This window comes from Balaenoptera borealis (assembly GCF_965194805.1).
Source record: "Balaenoptera borealis genome assembly, chromosome: 6".
Classification (NCBI taxonomy): Eukaryota; Metazoa; Chordata; class Mammalia; order Artiodactyla; family Balaenopteridae; genus Balaenoptera; species Balaenoptera borealis.
The window spans coordinates 61,379,575-61,397,184 of NC_138863.1; the positions used below are offsets into that span (position 1 = coordinate 61,379,575).

General features: G+C 36.9%; 1 protein-coding gene and 3 pseudogenes across 4 annotated transcripts in view; 3 read left to right on the forward strand and 1 right to left on the reverse strand.

Annotated features, from left to right (window-relative positions):
* CYBRD1 (cytochrome b reductase 1) overlaps positions 1-17,610 on the reverse strand; it is an 87,716-nt gene that overhangs the window by 60,312 nt on the left and 9,794 nt on the right. The gene's annotated exons all lie outside the window — the stretch shown is intronic.
* On the forward strand, positions 690-11,126 carry LOC309630326 (structural maintenance of chromosomes protein 6 pseudogene; annotated as a pseudogene). The gene has a single exon. The product of its transcript is annotated as a structural maintenance of chromosomes protein 6 pseudogene (transcript).
* On the forward strand, positions 5,220-11,126 carry LOC309630915 (structural maintenance of chromosomes protein 6 pseudogene; annotated as a pseudogene). Its single transcript has 2 exons — positions 5,220-5,238; positions 5,847-11,126. The product of its transcript is annotated as a structural maintenance of chromosomes protein 6 pseudogene (transcript).
* LOC309630336 (structural maintenance of chromosomes protein 6 pseudogene) lies at positions 7,669-11,126 on the forward strand (annotated as a pseudogene). Its single transcript has one exon. The product of its transcript is annotated as a structural maintenance of chromosomes protein 6 pseudogene (transcript).

The window sequence follows — 17,610 nt, forward strand, 5'->3', positions numbered from 1 at the left end:
TTCACCCAGGCTAAACTCATGGGAAGGTGTTTTATGGAAATATATAAGGATCTGGAAGTCCAGCCTTAGCTCTCTAGTTTGACATAGACATTAAAACTGAGAAGAATAACTCCATTTACTCTGTCCCTAAGCAGTTTTCCAAGATTAAACTTAGAACACTATACATTGATTCTAGAGTGGTATGGTTTGGGGGGCAAGGATATTTGGCATCAAACTTAAATTTTTGGTGGGAACCTTTTAAGTGATGCTTCTCTGTAAGCACTAGAATGACTATTTTAGTTATTCAGAATGTCCTCTTTATTACTAAAATCTAGCTCCAAAGAATGAGGGGCTAGTTTCTTTGGATGGTCTCCATCACTTGCATCTTTCATACATCAAAAGTGAAACTTAGAACAGAATGATAATTCTATTAATATCCTGGAAGCAGACTTAATCAGAAAGTTTTGTACATTTGAGCTGCTTTTATCTGTTGGGCAAGCCACAATCTTTCTGTGCCTCACTTTTTATCTAGGATGAAGTAGGGGAATAAACCAGTTATTCTTTGCAATTCCTCCAATCCTAAAATAACTTCATCTTTAAAAAATGGTATTTACCTGTGGCCCAAATGTTTAAAATGTCTGTTAGTGTTTTCCAAGGGCAAGTGCTAAGGAGTACATATATTGCAAAGTCAATAACTTTAGACTAACTGTCAGATTTTTTAAACATAGTGTTAAGGCTATATGCTTAGTTTGGATATATTCTATAGGAGAATTGTTAAATGCTTGTGCAGTTTAATTAAATATAATTTAATCAGTGGCTCAAAAATAGGAAGTATAAGAATATATTCTACTGGTCAAATACACATAAATTATCAAGTCCCCAAAGACACCAAAAGTCTTTGAAGTAATGTGAGAGTGTGAACTTGCTTTACTTTGAAGATATTCTGCATTAGATATGCTAGCGTCCTAAATCAGAAAAACTGGATGACATGAAAATCCTTTTCCCTTGTTTGCTTCCAAAGGAATTTACTACTATTATTCGAAAACAAGAACAGAGTTCAGTTTCAATTAACAGTGTACTAAGTTAATGATTAGTGTTTATATTCTTAAATTTCAGCTATATTAAAGTTTATGAATGCTGAAGAAGCTGGGCTAATAGTCTATCATAAAAACATCATTGAAAGTGCAATTAGCTTTAAGTGCAGAGGAAATAAGATAATGGAATCTGTTGCCCATTTTAGCTGTGGACCTTCAATTCCATGACGTCTAATCTATTAAAGGACTTCAGATTTGCATACTTATTTAAATTAATTTACAAATTCACAAATTAATTGAGTAGATTAAAATTTCAGCAGTAATAAATCTTTGTAAAGCTTGGTTCTTCATAGAGAAAGAAAAACAAGATAATCTTTCATATGTAAAGAATAACACTTGGGACAGTTCAGACTTGCTTTATGGTACAGCACTGAACAGTTTTGCTTAATATTCCCCGTGTACTTACAAAGTTCTACTTTTTCTCCAAACCCCATAAAATCTTCTTTTTAATGAGTTCAGTAAAATATCTAAATTGCAACACTGCATTTATATACTTTGTCAAAGAACATTGTGGTATATTTCCTTAAAGTTGCATAAAGCAAATATTCTATACACATTTCAGTACAAGACCTTGCAAACTTTTGGATTCCTAAAAACTACCTGGAAAACCCAACAGAATAAAAAAGGCAAAGACTAGGAACATTATAGTTCCAAGAAAAGGAAACACAAATTTCTCTTAGATGTATAAAAAGGCACTCAATCTCACCCATAGTAAAAGATACAAATTGAAATTATGAGATATTATTTTCAACTATCAGATGGATAAGTATAAAAGTTTTATAATGCATTTGGTGAGAATGTGGAAATACAGGCATGCTCCTACATTTCTGGAGTTTAAATTGATACAAACTCTATGCTGGGGGTTGGGGGAGGGTACAGGATCTAGTAGTTCTATCTCTAGGAATTTATAATACAGATATACTCAGGTGTGAAATGACACTGCAGTATTGTAAAAATAAATAATTGGATAGGATCTAAAGGTCCACCATTGGGGACTGGTTAAATAAATTTCATACAATAGATCATTATGCAGCCTTTTAAAAGAATGAAAATGCTCTATATGTACTGACCTGGAACAATATGCAAAATATATTGTTAAGGATTTCCAAATGGTGTGGTGACTGATTAGGTGCACAGAGGCGCCCTTCTGCTAAGGAACAACTAGACCTTGGATAGGACCTGCCTCTTTGAGGCATTGTTGGTCTCTCAAGAGATAGGGGAGGTCTCTGAAGGCCCTCTCACTCCAAAAATCAAAATAAAACCAGAGTTGTTCTGAGGTAAATGAAGATAGTGGTAATACTGCTATCAGGATACTGAGGCTTTGGCCAACACAAGGTTGGGAAGGATGAACTGAGCCAAGACCCTGAAGTGATCCCAGAATGATGGCTTCTTTGGCTACACAAAAATCAGTTCCAGATAGATTAAAGCCTAGATAAGAAAGGCAAAACTATAATGCTCTTAGAAAAGAATTGAGGAGAGTATCTTCATAGCCCCAGGACAGTAAAGAATTTATAAAAGAAGATGCAAACAGTAACAACTATAAAATAAAGATTGATAAATTTAACCACATTAAAATTAAGAACTTCTGTTCCTCAAAAGACTCCATTATTATTAGGTATTAGAGTAAAAAGAAAAAGAAAAAATAGGAGAAGGTATTTGCAATACATATAATCAGCAAAGCCTAGTAAGCATTACTATTACAAACTGACAGCACAAATCAAACAGAAAAATGGGTAAGACTTTAACAGGTACTATACAAAAGGTGATATCCAAATGATCAATAAACAGACAGCCTCCTTAGTAATTAGGGAAGTATACATTAAAACTACAATGGGATACACACCTATCAGATTGGGAAAAAAGTTAAAAGTCTGACAAAATTAAGTGTTGGAGAGAAAAATGGAACAACAGGAACATCCAAACAATGCTGGTGAGATTGTAAACTGGTATACTCTTCCTGAAAATATCATGTGGCATCCAATAAAGTTGAACATATATGTACCCCCGACCCAACAATTTAAATCCAAGATCTATGCCTCAGAGAATACATGCAGATGTGCATCTGGATGTATGTACAAGAATGTTCACAGTAGTATTGTTATTAATTGGCCTAAACTGGAAATCACCCCAAAGCCCATCAACAGTAGAACAGGTAAGTAAATTTTGACACACCTGAATGTTATACAGTAATAAAAATCAACTGAAATGCAACAAAAGGAACAAGCTGGAGATACATAAATGAATCTTATATACCTAACGTTGAGTAAAAAAGCAGAACACAGAAGAGTATATACAATGTGATTATATACTTAAAGTTCAACAAGAGGCAAAAGTAAGCCCTTTTGTTTCAAAATGCACACAGAGGTAGTACATTTATAAAGAAAAGCAAGGAAATTAATCAGGATAATGGTTACATCCTGGGGAGAGATACAATTGTGATCAGAAAGGCACACACATGTGGTTTCTTGAGTGCTAATAATATTCTGTATCTTGACCTGGAGGATGGGTTTTGTTGTTTTGTGGTTATTTTTTGAATTATGTTTTTTTTCCACGATGCATGTTATACTTCACAGTTTAATTTTTCAAAAAAGGAAGTAAAGGAAACCACTACTAAGATAAACAAGCCACAAGAGAGTGCCAGGAATGAACAGGCAAATTCCAGGGGAAAGTAGAACTTTTCAAGCATACATGGAAAATTAAGCAAAACTGACCAAATGCTGGACCACAAAGCAAGTCTCAACAAATTTCAAAGAACTGAAATGATACTGAGCATATTCTCTGACCACAGTGGAATTAAGCTAGAAATAAATAAAATTTTAAGTAGAAAATTCACACAATTGTAAATTAAGAAATACATTTCTACATAGTCCATTGTTCAAACAAGAAATCATTAAGGATATTAGAAAATATTTTAAGCGGATTAACACTTGAAAGTACAACCTGTCACAAGTTGGGAGATGCAGTAAAAGCCATGCTGAGAGGGAAATTTACAGCATATAAAATGCACGTATTAGGAAAGAAGGAAGACAGAAAAACTTATGATCTAAAAATCCGTCTCATGAAATTAGAAAAACAGCAGAGCCAGGTGCAAAGCACCTGGTGGCAGGCACGCGGTTCCAGTGGGCCAATGGCGGCCAGGCGAGGCCAGGACGCGCCCAGGGTAGCCTTAGCGTAGGGTTGCACCGTGACAGTCTCGCTGATCGGTTACTTGAGGAGACTTCGTCTTGTTTGAGACCTGATGGCCAAAAGAGAGAAAGAAAACTTCTCTCCTAAAAATGCCAAAAGACTGAGACAAGAGCTGGAGGATTTTGATAAAGTGAGGAAGATGAATGTACAGTTTCTTTCACTAATGATACTTCTACTTTGCAGGAGAAATTGGGATAATTGAGAGTATTCAGCTAAGAAACTTCATGTGTCATTCCATGCTTACACCCTTTAAATTTGGTTCTAATATCAACTTTGTTGCTGGCAACAATGGAACTCAGCAACTATCTCAATAACATTAAGGAACAGTGGAGGTGATGCTATAAAACAAATGTGTATGGTCACTCTACAGCTGTGCGACGTCTCATCAGCATGGACGGAAGTTGATCTTATAAACTAAAAAGTGAAACGGAAACGTGGCTTCTACTAGGAAAGAAGAGCTAATTTCAGTTCTTGATCATTTTAACATGCAGGTGGATAATCCAGTTTCTGTTTTAACACAAGAGATGAGCAACCAGTTATAGCTGTCTAAAACTGAGGGAGACAAATACAAATTCTTCATGAAAGCAACCCCACTTGAACAGATGAAGGAAGATTATTTATACATTATGGAAACAAAGAACAAAGGAGTAGATAAATCAAGGAAGAGTAATTTACTGAACTAAAGTGCCAGTGTTTAGAGAAAGAAGACGTTTACAAATTATTGCTAGTTTAAGTACAATGAAGGCTAATTTAACATATTTGAAATGTGAAATGCCTTGGGCAGTGGTCAATTAAACTGAAAAACAACTGAATGCTATCAGAGATAATATAAAAATTGGAGAAGATCGTGCTGCTAGACTTGACAGGAAAATGGAAGAACAGCAGGTCAGACTTAATGAAGCAGAAAAAATACAAGGATATTCAAGATAAAATAGAAAAGATTAGTCAAGAGACAAATGCATGAACACCAAAACGTATGGTATTGAAAGGAGATGTTACTCCTAAGAAAAGGGCCTATAATGTAGCTGAAGTTTTATATAACCATTCCCTAAATGCATATTGAACATTAAAGAAAGATGATGAGTAGCTTTGCAGAAGAATTGAAGAACTAAAAAAAAAAAAAAATAGTACTAATCAATCTTTGGAACTTGAGCAGCTGAAAAGGCAAAAAAATTATCTTAGTTAAAAGAGAGTGTAACCTAGAGATTGTCATACTGAGTGTAGCAAGTCAGACAAAGACAAATATCATATGCTATCGCTTATATGTGGAATCTAAACAAATGGTACAAGTGAACTTATTTGCAAAACAGAAATAGTCACAGATGTAGAAAACAAACTTATGGTTACTGGGGGGAAGAGGGGGAGGGATAAATTGGGAGATTGGGATTGATATACAAAATAGATAACTAATAAGGACCTACTATATAGCACAGGGAACACTTCTCAATACTCTGTAATGACCTATATGGGAAAAGAATCTAAAAAAGAGTGGATATATGTATATGTATAACTGATTCACTTTGCTGTACAGCAGAAACACAACATTTTAAATCAACTATAATCAAATAAAAATTATATATATAAAAGGAGAGAGTATAAAGGCCTTACAGGATCAAGAAAGTTCAATCAAGAGATTGAACAGTTTTAGCCATAGAAAAGAACAAAGAGGAACATACCAGAATTAAGAGAGAAGAATTAGATGTGAAGTATATGCTGAACTATAATCAGCAGCAACTGAAAGAACTGAAAGTAATACCGATCGACTAAAAGGATTTGGCCCTCATGTTCCAACTCTTCTTGAAGCCAGAGATGATGCTTATAGATGTGGACATTTTACCTATAAACCCATAGGCTCTTCAGGAGCTTGCATTCATCTTTGGGACCCTGAGCTTGCTCTGGCTATTGAATCTTGCTTAAAAGGACTTCTGCAAGCCTACTGCTGCCATAATCATGCTGATGAAAGAATGCTTCACGCACTGATGAAAAGGTTTTATTCACCAAGCCACAGATAATATTTTCTGAGTTTTGGAATAAGACGTATGATGTTAGACACAGAGCTGCTTATCATCCAGTTTCCAACAGTTCTGACAGATTTAGAAATAGAAAATGCAGTTGTTGCAAATAGCCTAATTGACATGAGAGGCATAGAGACAGTGCTACTAGTCAAAAATAATTGTGTAGCTTTTGCAGTAATGCAGTCCCAAAGCTAGCCAAGAACTCTAGCTTTTACTGCTGATGGTGATCAGGTTTTTGTGGGACATTATTATTTATCTGAGAATATAAGACCTAAGTTTCTAAGCAGAGATGTGGATTTATTTCAAACTGACTTGGAGAAGGAGGATGAAAATAAGTAAGCCCAGATATTAAATCTTCAGCCCATTTGTCTACCCTTGAAAAGGATATTAAACACAATGAAAATTTTCTTAGAAGGTGCCAACTACATTATAAAGAGTTAAGATAAAAATAAGAAAAAGTATTTCTAAAATGTGGGAGCTTGAGAATATAGAAGAACTCCAGTCTGCAGATGTTGCAGCTTTGGAAGATGAGGCTCAAGAAAATAAAATAAAAATGAAAATAGTTGAGAAAAATATGGAACAACAAAAAGAAAACATGGAGCATCTTAAAAGTCTGAAAATAGAAGCAGAAAACAAGTAAGATGACGCAATTAAACTGAAAATTAATCAGCTAGCAGATCCACTTAAGGAAGAATCAAACCCTGCTGATTCTGAAGTGGATAACCAAAAACAAGAGATATGGCATTTTGAAGAAAAACAGAAAGAACACTTGGATACTTTAACTAAAAAGAAACAAGAGCTAGATATGAAAGAAAAAGAACTAGAAGAGAAAATGTCACAAAAAAGGAAGATAAATCTGCCCAGAGCAGATAGAAGAAAAAAACAGTGCAACAGACGATACCATTTACCCTTTCTTTACCTCTTACTTGAAAGCAGAATTGTAAAATGTTTAAATGGCTTTTCTCTACTAGTCTAAAGGTGGAGCTCATTTACCACGGAAGCCTTATCAGAAAGTCTATTTTGTCACAACCTCATAGATACTGTACCTAACAAAACATGATTTGTATTAGCTCTGTATGAAAGTATTTGTGGCTTAGGATTTTTTATACATATATCTTTTTATAACTTTCCCAGAACTGAGCACATTATCTGATACTGTTGTAAATTTTTTTTCTGTCAGTGCTTTAGTTCAGGATTGGCAATAAATTATTTCTACAGGAGGTCTGAAAGTGGAAAGAATGGTTTGATTTGATAAAATGAGTTGCTAGTCATCCAGGCTTTTTACTTCTGTACATATTTTGCAAAAATTTTGCCTCTTGCTATTAATATTTGCTTTGTAAAAATTACTGAGGTTTAATAAACATTTATAAACTAAAAAAAAATCTGCATCAATTCTAGACAAAGAAATTAATAGATTAAGACAAAAGATATAGGCAGAACATGCTAGTCATGGAGATCAAGAGGAAATAATGAGGCAGTACTAAGAAGCAAGAGAAAGGTATCTTGATCTGGATAATAAAGTAAGGACTTTTGAAAGGTTTATTAAATTACTGGAAGAAATAGAACCCATAGATACGAAACATATCAACAGTTTAGAAGGTCTTTGACTTTACAATGCAAATTGTACTTTGACAACTTATTATCTCAGCCAGCCTATTTGTGGAAAAATGAATTTTGACCACAAGAATGAACCTGTTACTATATCAGTTCAGCCTGGAGAGGGAAACAAAGCTCCTTTCAACAACATGAGGGCCTTCTCCAGAGGCGAATGTTGTTGTTGGTGGTGGTGTTTTGTTTTTTCCATGGCTTGCTTCATTCTTTCCCTGTGGTCCACTGCTGAATCTCCTTTCAGATGCCTGGATGAGTTTGATGTCTACATGATATGGTTAACCAAAGAAGTGCAATGAACATGAGACTCAAGACAGCAGACTCCCAATGTTTCAGTCAATTTATCTTGCTTAGCCCTCAAAGCACGAGCTCACTTCTGTCAAGTGAACTGATTAGAATTCTTTGAATGTCTGATCCTGAAAGAGGACAAATCACATTGCCTTTTTAACCTGTGACTCAATAGCAAGAAGACCAAAGTTGATTTGTAACTTAAATGCCATGTCCTCATGTTGAAAGATTTGCAAAGGGAAAAAAATTCAGGATTATTTGATGAAATAAAATGAAACCAAAGATATTCTAAAAAAAAAAAAAAGCTCCTTTATACATCTGACCACAATAAATTATGTAAATAAGCCTAGAAAACCAACTACAATCAGCAATTTAAAATTATTTTTACTTTACTTTGAGAAAATCAATTTCATAGTACTGGTTTTAAATCTTTTTGGTTTTTTTAACTGTCTACTTTTATAGATTTTTTTTTCAGAAGTAAAATTTTGTACATACTTACATATCTGTTTAGTTTGGGTTCATTTCTATAATATTTTGTAAGAATTAAAAGTTTGAGCACCTGGGGGGTAAAAAGAAAGAAAAATAGCAGAAATAAAACCCAAAGAAAGTGGAAGAAAGGAAAAAATAAAGATAAAAGTAGAAATTCATGCAATAAAAACATACATACGATGAAGAAAATCAACACAGCTAAAAGATAGTTCTTTGAAAAAAGCTAACGAACATAATAAACTTCTTATGAGACTGATCAGGAAAAAAGAGAAAATATCTTACCTTACCACAGCCTGGATCAGCTGTGAACTGAACTTTCTGGCATTTTACATGTGCTTACCATTATTACAAATCCTTTAGATATTAAAAGATCACAAAAGGATATTATAAACAAACTTTATAATTTTGAAAAATTAGATGAAAAAGATTTCTAGCAAGACCCAATTCTCCAAAATTGACACAAGAAGAAAGAGAATACCAGATAATCCAGTAACTCTTAATTAAATTGAATCTGTAATTTAAAGCCTTTTCAATGAAAGGAAGGGTTTGCTTCTATTATTAGTATTTTGTCTTTGTCATTGGTCACCTTTTTCTTCTTTACAGGTCTAATAATCTTTTATTATATGACAGACATTGTGTGTAAAAGAAGAAGGCTCCAGCTGATATCTTCCATTAGTGAAGGGTCCCCCTTTCCTCAGTTAGACAGATAGATTGAAGGACAGATCACCTCAATCCAATCAGTGATTGAGTTGGGTCAGGGCTTTTAATTGAGAGTTTATAAAGTCTCTGATTCTTCAGCCCTGTAGTTCTGTCCTTCAGAGGTTTGAGCTTAGCTCTTTGCATACAACCCCATTGTTATGGGCTAAATTGTGTCCCCCATCCCCTCTCACCTCCAAATTCACATGTTGAAGTCCTAACCCCCAGTAATCAGCATGTAACTGTATTTGGAGATAGGGTCTTTAAAGAGGTAATTCAGTTAAAATGAGTTCATTAGGGGGGCCCCTAATCCAATATGATGGATGTCCTTATAAGAAGAGGAATTAAGACACAGACACATATATAGAAGGAAGACCATGTGAAGACACAGGGAGACCACCATAACCCAAAAGCCAAGGAAATAGGCCTCAGAAAAAACCAACCCTGCTGACACTTTGATCTTGGACATATAGCTTCAGGAATTGTGAGAAAATAAACTTTTCTAGGCTACCCAGTCTGTGGTACTCTGTTATGGCAGCCCTAGCAAGCTTATACACCCATGTACGTATACATAAGGGAGAGACTAGTTGTGAATTTGTGAAAGCCTCCTTTCCCTAGTAGGATTTTTTCCCCCAAGCACCGCAAGACAATGGGAGATCACAATCTGCCTTTCTGGCCAGCACCCAGCCTCACATCACCTTCAGGAAATGTCTCATGGGGAAAACCAGCCTTGCATTTGGGCTCTTCCAGTTTCTAATAGGTCACACCAGCTCTGTGTGATTGTCAAAAATTCTGCTGGCTTCTTTTTCTTCTAGTACAGTCTCCCTGTTTAAGTCAAGCCCACCAGGGAAGACAACAATCATTAGCTCACCTAGGATGGGTTCTTACTGTTCTGGAATTTTAGTTCACCCATTCCTCTTTGTTCCACGACTCTCTGATATCTTTACAAATATAAATCTGCAATTTATCCATGTTATTTTCTAGTTGTTGCAACAAAAACATTGGAATACTGCAAATTAATATATCCTACCGAGAAGTTAAGGTTTTCATTAAACAAACAAATTGAATCCAGCAAAATATAAAAGGATACATCACAACCAAGTTGAGTTTATTTCAGGAATATGACTGTTTCAACATACAAAAATTAATCAGTGCAATTCACCACATTAACAGAAGAAATGAGGAAAAATCATGATTATCTTAATGATGTAAGCATTGATAAAATTCTACATGTAGTCATGAAAAAAAATCTCTTAGCAAACTATAGATAGAAGGAAACATCTTTAAATTGTTATAGGGTATCTACGGAAAACAAAACTACAGGAAACATAGTACTTAATGGTAAAATGTTAAAATTGTTCACTCTGAAATCAGGAACACACTGGAGATCCTAGCCAATACAATAAGGCAAGAAAAATAGATAACACTGTTAAAGATAGAGGAAATAAAATTGAATTCTTGGGACTTCTCTGGTGGCACAGTGGGTAAGAATCTGCCTGCCAACACAGGGGACACAGGTTCGAGCCCTGGTCCAGGAAGATACCACATGCCATGGAGCAACTAAGCCCGTGTGCCACAACTACTGAGCCTGCGCTCTAGAGCCTGCCTGCTGCAGACTACAGAGTCCACGTGCCTAGAGCCCGTGCTCTGCAACAAGAGAAGCCACCGTGATGAGAAGCCTGTGCACCGCAACAAAGAGCAGCCCCTGCTCGACACAACTAGAGAAAGCCCGCGTGCAGCAACGAAGACCCAATGTAGCCAAAATATAAATTATTTTAAAAAAGAAAAAAGCAGACAATTATGTTAAAAAAATTGAATTCTTTGCATTCTTAGAAAATAAAATCCACAGATATTAGAATTATTAGATGAGTTTAACAAGTTTACAGGATACAGATTAGTATGCAAAAATCAATGGAACTTCCCTTGTTGAGCATCAAACCATTAAAAAACGAAATTTAAAAAGATACCATTTACAATAGCATCAAAACATACCAAACAGCTAGTAATAAATCTAAAGAAAGATGTGCAATACCTCTATACAGAAAACCTAAAAACATTTCTAGAGAAATTGAAAATGATGTAAATAAATGGAGGGATATACTATGTCAATGTATTAGAGGACTCAAAATAGTAAAGATGTCATTCCTCTCTGGGTTTATCTATAGAGTCAATGTAATCCCAATCAAAATTGCAGTGAGTTAATTTTTGTGGAGGGCTTCCCTGGTGGCGCAGTGGTTGAGAATCCGCCTGCCAATGCAGGGGACACGGGTTCGAGCCCTGGTCTGGGAAGATCCCACATGCCGCAGAGCAACTGGGCCCGTGAGCCACAATTACTGAGCCTGCGCGTCTGGAGCCTGTGCCCCGCAACGGGAGGGGCCGCGATAGTGAGAGGCCCGCGCACCGCGATGAAGAGTGGCCCCCGCTTGCCGCAACTAGAGAAAGCCCTCTCACGAAACGAAGACCCAACACAGCTAAAAATAAATAAATAAAAATAAATAAAGTAAAAAAAAAATTTTTTGTGGAATTGACAGGTGGATTCTTTTATTTATTTATTTATTTTTGGCTGCGTTGGGTCTTCGTTGCTGTGCACGGGCTTTCTCTAGTTGCGGCAAGCAGGGGCTATTCTTCGTTGCGGTTTGTGGGCTTCTCACTGCAGTGGCTTATCATTGCAAAGCACGGGGCTCTAGGCGCACGGGCTTCAGTAGTTGTGGCACATGGGCTCAGTAGTTGTGGCTCGCCGCCTCTAAAGCACAGGCTCAGTAGTTGAGGCGCACGGGTTTAGTTGCTCCACGGCATGTGGGATCTTCCCGGACTGGGGATCGAACCCGTGTCCCCTGCATTGGCAGGCAGATTCTTAACCACGGCGCCGCCAGGGAAGTCCCTGACAGATAGATTCTAAAGTGGAAGAGTAAAGAATATGTCAAGGGTCAAGAATAACCATGACACTCCTGAGAAAGAAAAATATGTGAGGACATACTCTACTAAATATTAAGATATAAATCTACAGTAATTAATACAGTATGATATTGGTGAAAATATTGACAAATAGACCAATGAAATGGAGTAGAGTCCTTATATAGACACCTGATCTATGACAAAGGTGTTATTACGAAAGTGGTGCTGGATTAATTAGATTTTTCTATGAAAAGGGAAAGAAAAGCGACACCCTGCCATCTCACCCTGTAAGCAAAAATCAATTCCATGTGGATTTTAGCTCCAAACATAAAAGATAAGGATTAGAGACAGCCCAGACACAGACTCAGAAAGTGCATGAGAGATTGATTTACTTCTCACTTTTGAACATTTTAAAATTCATACCTGCAATGGAACAGTGAGGTGCCCTGTTACAAAATATCTGAGTGACACTGAGATATAGAGGCTGACAGTAACTGGTTCTTTGAAGAGATCTAGACCCCTTTCTTGAAATACAGACCCAGATTTAGGAGAGACACCATCAGAAACTACTTCAAACTAAGTTCCTTCCCTTGTGATAAGGACCTTGAGGCCAAGGAGCTTCAGTGAGCTGTGATTCCCAGGTTTCCTGTCCTCAGTCATATACTGACACAGACCAATCCCAAACGGGGCATTTCCAGCTGCTTCCAACACCTTGGATCCTACTTCACTAAGGACATTCCCTACTCCTCATAGTCTTTTGTGAGTCTGTACTATTTCGCTGCTAAAAAAAGAACTCGGCAAATTCCCCTCCCTCCTGATTAATCTGTTGATTTTCCTTGGAACACCAATATATTTTTCAAAACTTCAAAGATGAGTAAATGTTCTAGGTATTAACTCTAGTACTATATCCCAAATGATATTGTTTATTAGAATGACTGTCAGTGACTATGCACTTTTGAACTCACCTAAACATAGAATTTTCCATCATTAGAATTTTAGATTAACATCAGCAGACACAAAGTCTTATTTCATGAATCTGTATGCAATTTTAGTATTCATTGACACGGACATTTTATTATTACCTGCACTTCCTTGCCTAACATACGTTTCTTCTAGCAGGTATCAATAGCTGTTAAAATGCATCTTGTTTTATTCCTATGTCATTAAAAGCACAATTAACAATGCTGTTCTTTGAAGATAGAGCACCTAATGAGTTCAATGATCAAACTCATGAGATAGCCACAGAAACTGCTGTGTCTCAATGTTTTAGTCCTTATTAGCAGTCACGTCCCTGCGATGACTCAAACGCATTCTTAGATACTTCTGTGTAGTCTACTAAGTTTAAAATGGGTAACAGGGGGACTTCCCTGGTAGCACAGTGGTTAAGAATCCGCTTGCCAATGCAGGGGACACGGGTTCGAGCCCTGGCTGGGGAAGATCCCACATGCTGCGGAGCAACTAAGCCCGCATGCCACAACTACTGAGCCTGCGCTCTAGAGCCCGCGAGCCACAACTACTGTAGTCCATGTGCCTAGAGTCCGTGCTCCTCAACAAGAGAAGCCACTGCAATGAAAAGTCCGTGCACCACAGCAAAGAGTAGCCCCTGCTCACCGCCAACTAGAGAAAGCCTGCACACAGCAACAAAGACCCAACACAGCCAAAAATAAATTAATTAAAACAAATAAATAAATAAATAAATAAAATGGGTAACAGATATTTATCATAATACATTATCAAAATTCTAAGATTCTGAGACAGAAAAAGTTAATAATTGCTCAGAAAGTCATACAAGCTTATATCACAGACATGATTTTGTTGTCACCTATTAGAGTCAATATTTATAAAACAACAGATATTAATCTCACTGATCATAGAATGTGTATTCACTCACTGTAGGAGCATGTGAAAACCACAACCACCTCAACTTTGGGGAAGTAAAAATATTTAAGATAACCCACCAGTGGGCCTGAACTGATATGTTGGCAGTACCTCGTTTCCCCCGCACTTCCTTTTAGGAGTGGATGAAATCTTATTCCTCTAGCTCTAAGTGAGGCCAGTGGCTGGGGCCTGTTTCTCTCACCAACTCCTACTGGGAATGGACTCCCAGCAACATCCCTCCTAGCCCTCATGTTCACCCCTCCCAGGGCAGTCCCCCGCCTCGAGTTTGTGAATAAACTTAGAATCAAACTGCCATTTGTTTTCCAGGTAATAGATGGAGGAATAAAAAAGTAAGTAGTGTTGGGGTTTCCCTGGTGGCGTAGTGGTTGAGAATCTGCCTGCCAATGCAGGGGACATGGGTTCGAGCACTGGTCTGGGAAGATCCCACATGCCGCGGAGCAACTGGGCCCGTGAGCCACAACTACTGAGCCTGCGCGTCTGGAGCCTGTGCTCTGCAACAAGAGAGGCCGCGATAGTGAGAGGCCCGCGCACCGCAATGAAGAGTGGCCCCTGCTCGCCGCAACTAGAGAAAGCCCTCACACAGAAACGAAGACCCAACACAGCTTAAAAATAAATAAATTAATTAAAAAAAATTTTTTTAAAACCAAAAAAAAAAAAAACTAGAGTATTATTTTTAAAAAAAAGTAATATTAAATTCCATTCATCCCAAGATTATAGATTAAACAGTCAATTTAAATGATGAAAAACTCTTGGAAAAAAAATAGGAGTAAATTTTCATGACCTTAGATTAGGCAATCGTTTCTTATGACATCAAGAGCAAAAGCAACAAAAGAAAAAACAGATAAATTGGACTTCTTCAAAATTAAAAACTTTTATGCTTCAAAGGACACCATCAAGAAAGAGCAAAAACCACCTACAGAACGAGAGAAAATATTTGCAAGTCACACATCTGATAAAGGACTTATATCCAGAATATATAAAGAACTCTTACAACTCAACTATAAAAAGATAATCCCATTAAAATGGGTAAAGGATTTGAGTAGATATGTCTCCAAAGAAGATATAAATGGCCAATAAGCACATGAAAAGATGCTCAACATCATTAGTCATTAGGGAAATAAAAATCAAAGCCACAATGAAACACCACTTTACACTCACTAGTATTGCTATAATAAAAAATGGAAAATAACAATTGTTGGCAAGGAGGTGGAGGAATTGGACCTTTTGCATACTGCTGTTGAGAATGTAAAATGGTTCAGCTGCTGTGGAAAATAGTTTGGCAGTTCCTCAAAAAGTTAAACATAGAGCTACCATATGACCCAGTAATTCTACTCCTAGGTATGTATCAGGAGAATTGAAAACATGTAGCTGTAAAAAAAGTGTACATAAATGTGTATAGCAGCATTACTGAAAATAGCTAAAAATTGGAATCAACTCATCCATCAACAGATGAAATGATAAACCAAATATATTACATTTATACAGTGAAATGTTATTTGGCCAAAAACAGGGATGGAGTAATGATACATGTTACAACATGGATGAAATTTTGAAAACATTACGCTGAGTGAAAGAAGTCATATACAAAAGGCCACATTTTGCATGATTTCATTTATATAAAATGTCCAGAATAGGCAAATCCATAGCGACAGAAAGTAGAGTAGCAGTTGCCAGGGACTGGGGGAAAGGAAGAATGGGAATCACTGCAAATGTGTACAGGGTTTCTCTTTGGGGTGATGAAAATGTTCTAGAATTACATAGTGATGATGGTTGCACAACTTTGTAAATATACTAAAAATCACTGAATTGTACACTTTCAAAGAGTGAATTTTATGGTATGTGAATTATAGCACAATAAAGCTGTTATTAAAGATCAATATCTTACTGTACAGCACAGGGAACTATATTCAATATCTTGTAATAACTTATAATGGAAAAGGATCTGAAAAATAATATATATATTTGTAACTGAACCACTTTGCTATACACCTGAAACTAACACGTTAATCAACTATACTTCAATTTTAAAAAACTCAGCATTTCCCAACTATTAAAATCAAAGAACTATCCAAAAAATCAATAAGGCTTAATCTTTTAGAAAGAATAAACAAGTTCTATTATCTGACACTATTGAGGAAGTCTGGTCAGTTAACTTAAAAAGTTAATTAAAAAGGAAATCATTGTATAAAGATATATACAACTTGTAAACATTTTATTCCAACTTAAAATATAAAAGGGTACATTCATTTAACTATCTTAGATATAAGGCCAAGAAGTTTTCTTTAGGTTTGATTTTGCTGATTGGTGTCCTCCGCCATCTTTCTGGCATAAACCACACTCACTGGATATCATTTCCAGAACTGGTATTTTTAAAGCAGACCAGAACCCAGAGATACAAGTGAAGAAATCTGAGTCCAGAATCCTTCCATTTTTTTCAGTTCCCCCTTTTATCAGACACCTTGTACAAAATCAAATTCTCTTGGCCTCACCCCTCTCTTTTTTTTTTTTCCTTTAATTTTTATTTATTTATTTATTTACTTATGGCTGTGTTGGGTCTTCGTTTCTGTGCGAGGGCTTTCTCCAGCTGCAGCAAGCGGGGGCCATTCTTCATCGCGGTGCGCGGGCCTCTCACTATCGCGGCCTCTCTTGTTGCGGAGCACAGGCTCTAGACGCACAGGCTCAGTAGTTGTGGTTCACGGGCCCAGTTGCTCTGCGGCATGTGGGATCCTCCCAGACCAGGGCTCGAACCCGTGTCCCCTGCATTGGCAGGCAGACTCTCAACCACTGTGCCACCAGGGAAGCCCCCCTCACCCCTCTCTTGTTCCAGCCACTGCTACCAACACCATTCTGTGTGGACTCTGCAAACTTCATGCTGGCACAACCTGCCTAACGACCTCACTCATCACGTTTCTCTGAGTTCCCCTTGCTTTCTGTCCATTGATGTCAAGGTGAACTCAGCCTTGTGCAGTGTGGAAATTCAGGGGAATGATGTTCTGGGGGTGAGCTTTGAAGAGTGGCAGATGATAAGAACTGGGGGATAGATTATTCTCCATTTTTCCCCACCTTGTCCCTCACATACTGCCCAGGGGCAGTTCATGTGCCTTCTCAGAGGTTGATCCATGAGATTAAGCATTTAGTTGCACTTAGCCAGGTTGATACTGGATTTCCTTCTGTATCTGCTTCATTCCTCCTGCTCTTCATTCCTGCAGGGATTTCACTCCTTATCTCAGAAGTAGCACATACGCTTTGCTTCAGGCTCTGTTTTTGAGGGAACCCAAGGCTAAGACATCTCTCAGTCTTTCACAGCTACTTTGTCCACTCCTTATTTGACAGATATTTTTAATGACCTGATTATAGCAAGTCTTTCAAAGCATTTAACTTTTTAATAATAAAAGCAAACTTTTCAATATTCATATTTCATGGATTAATGTAATAAATTATATAATGACAGTAAAACACAT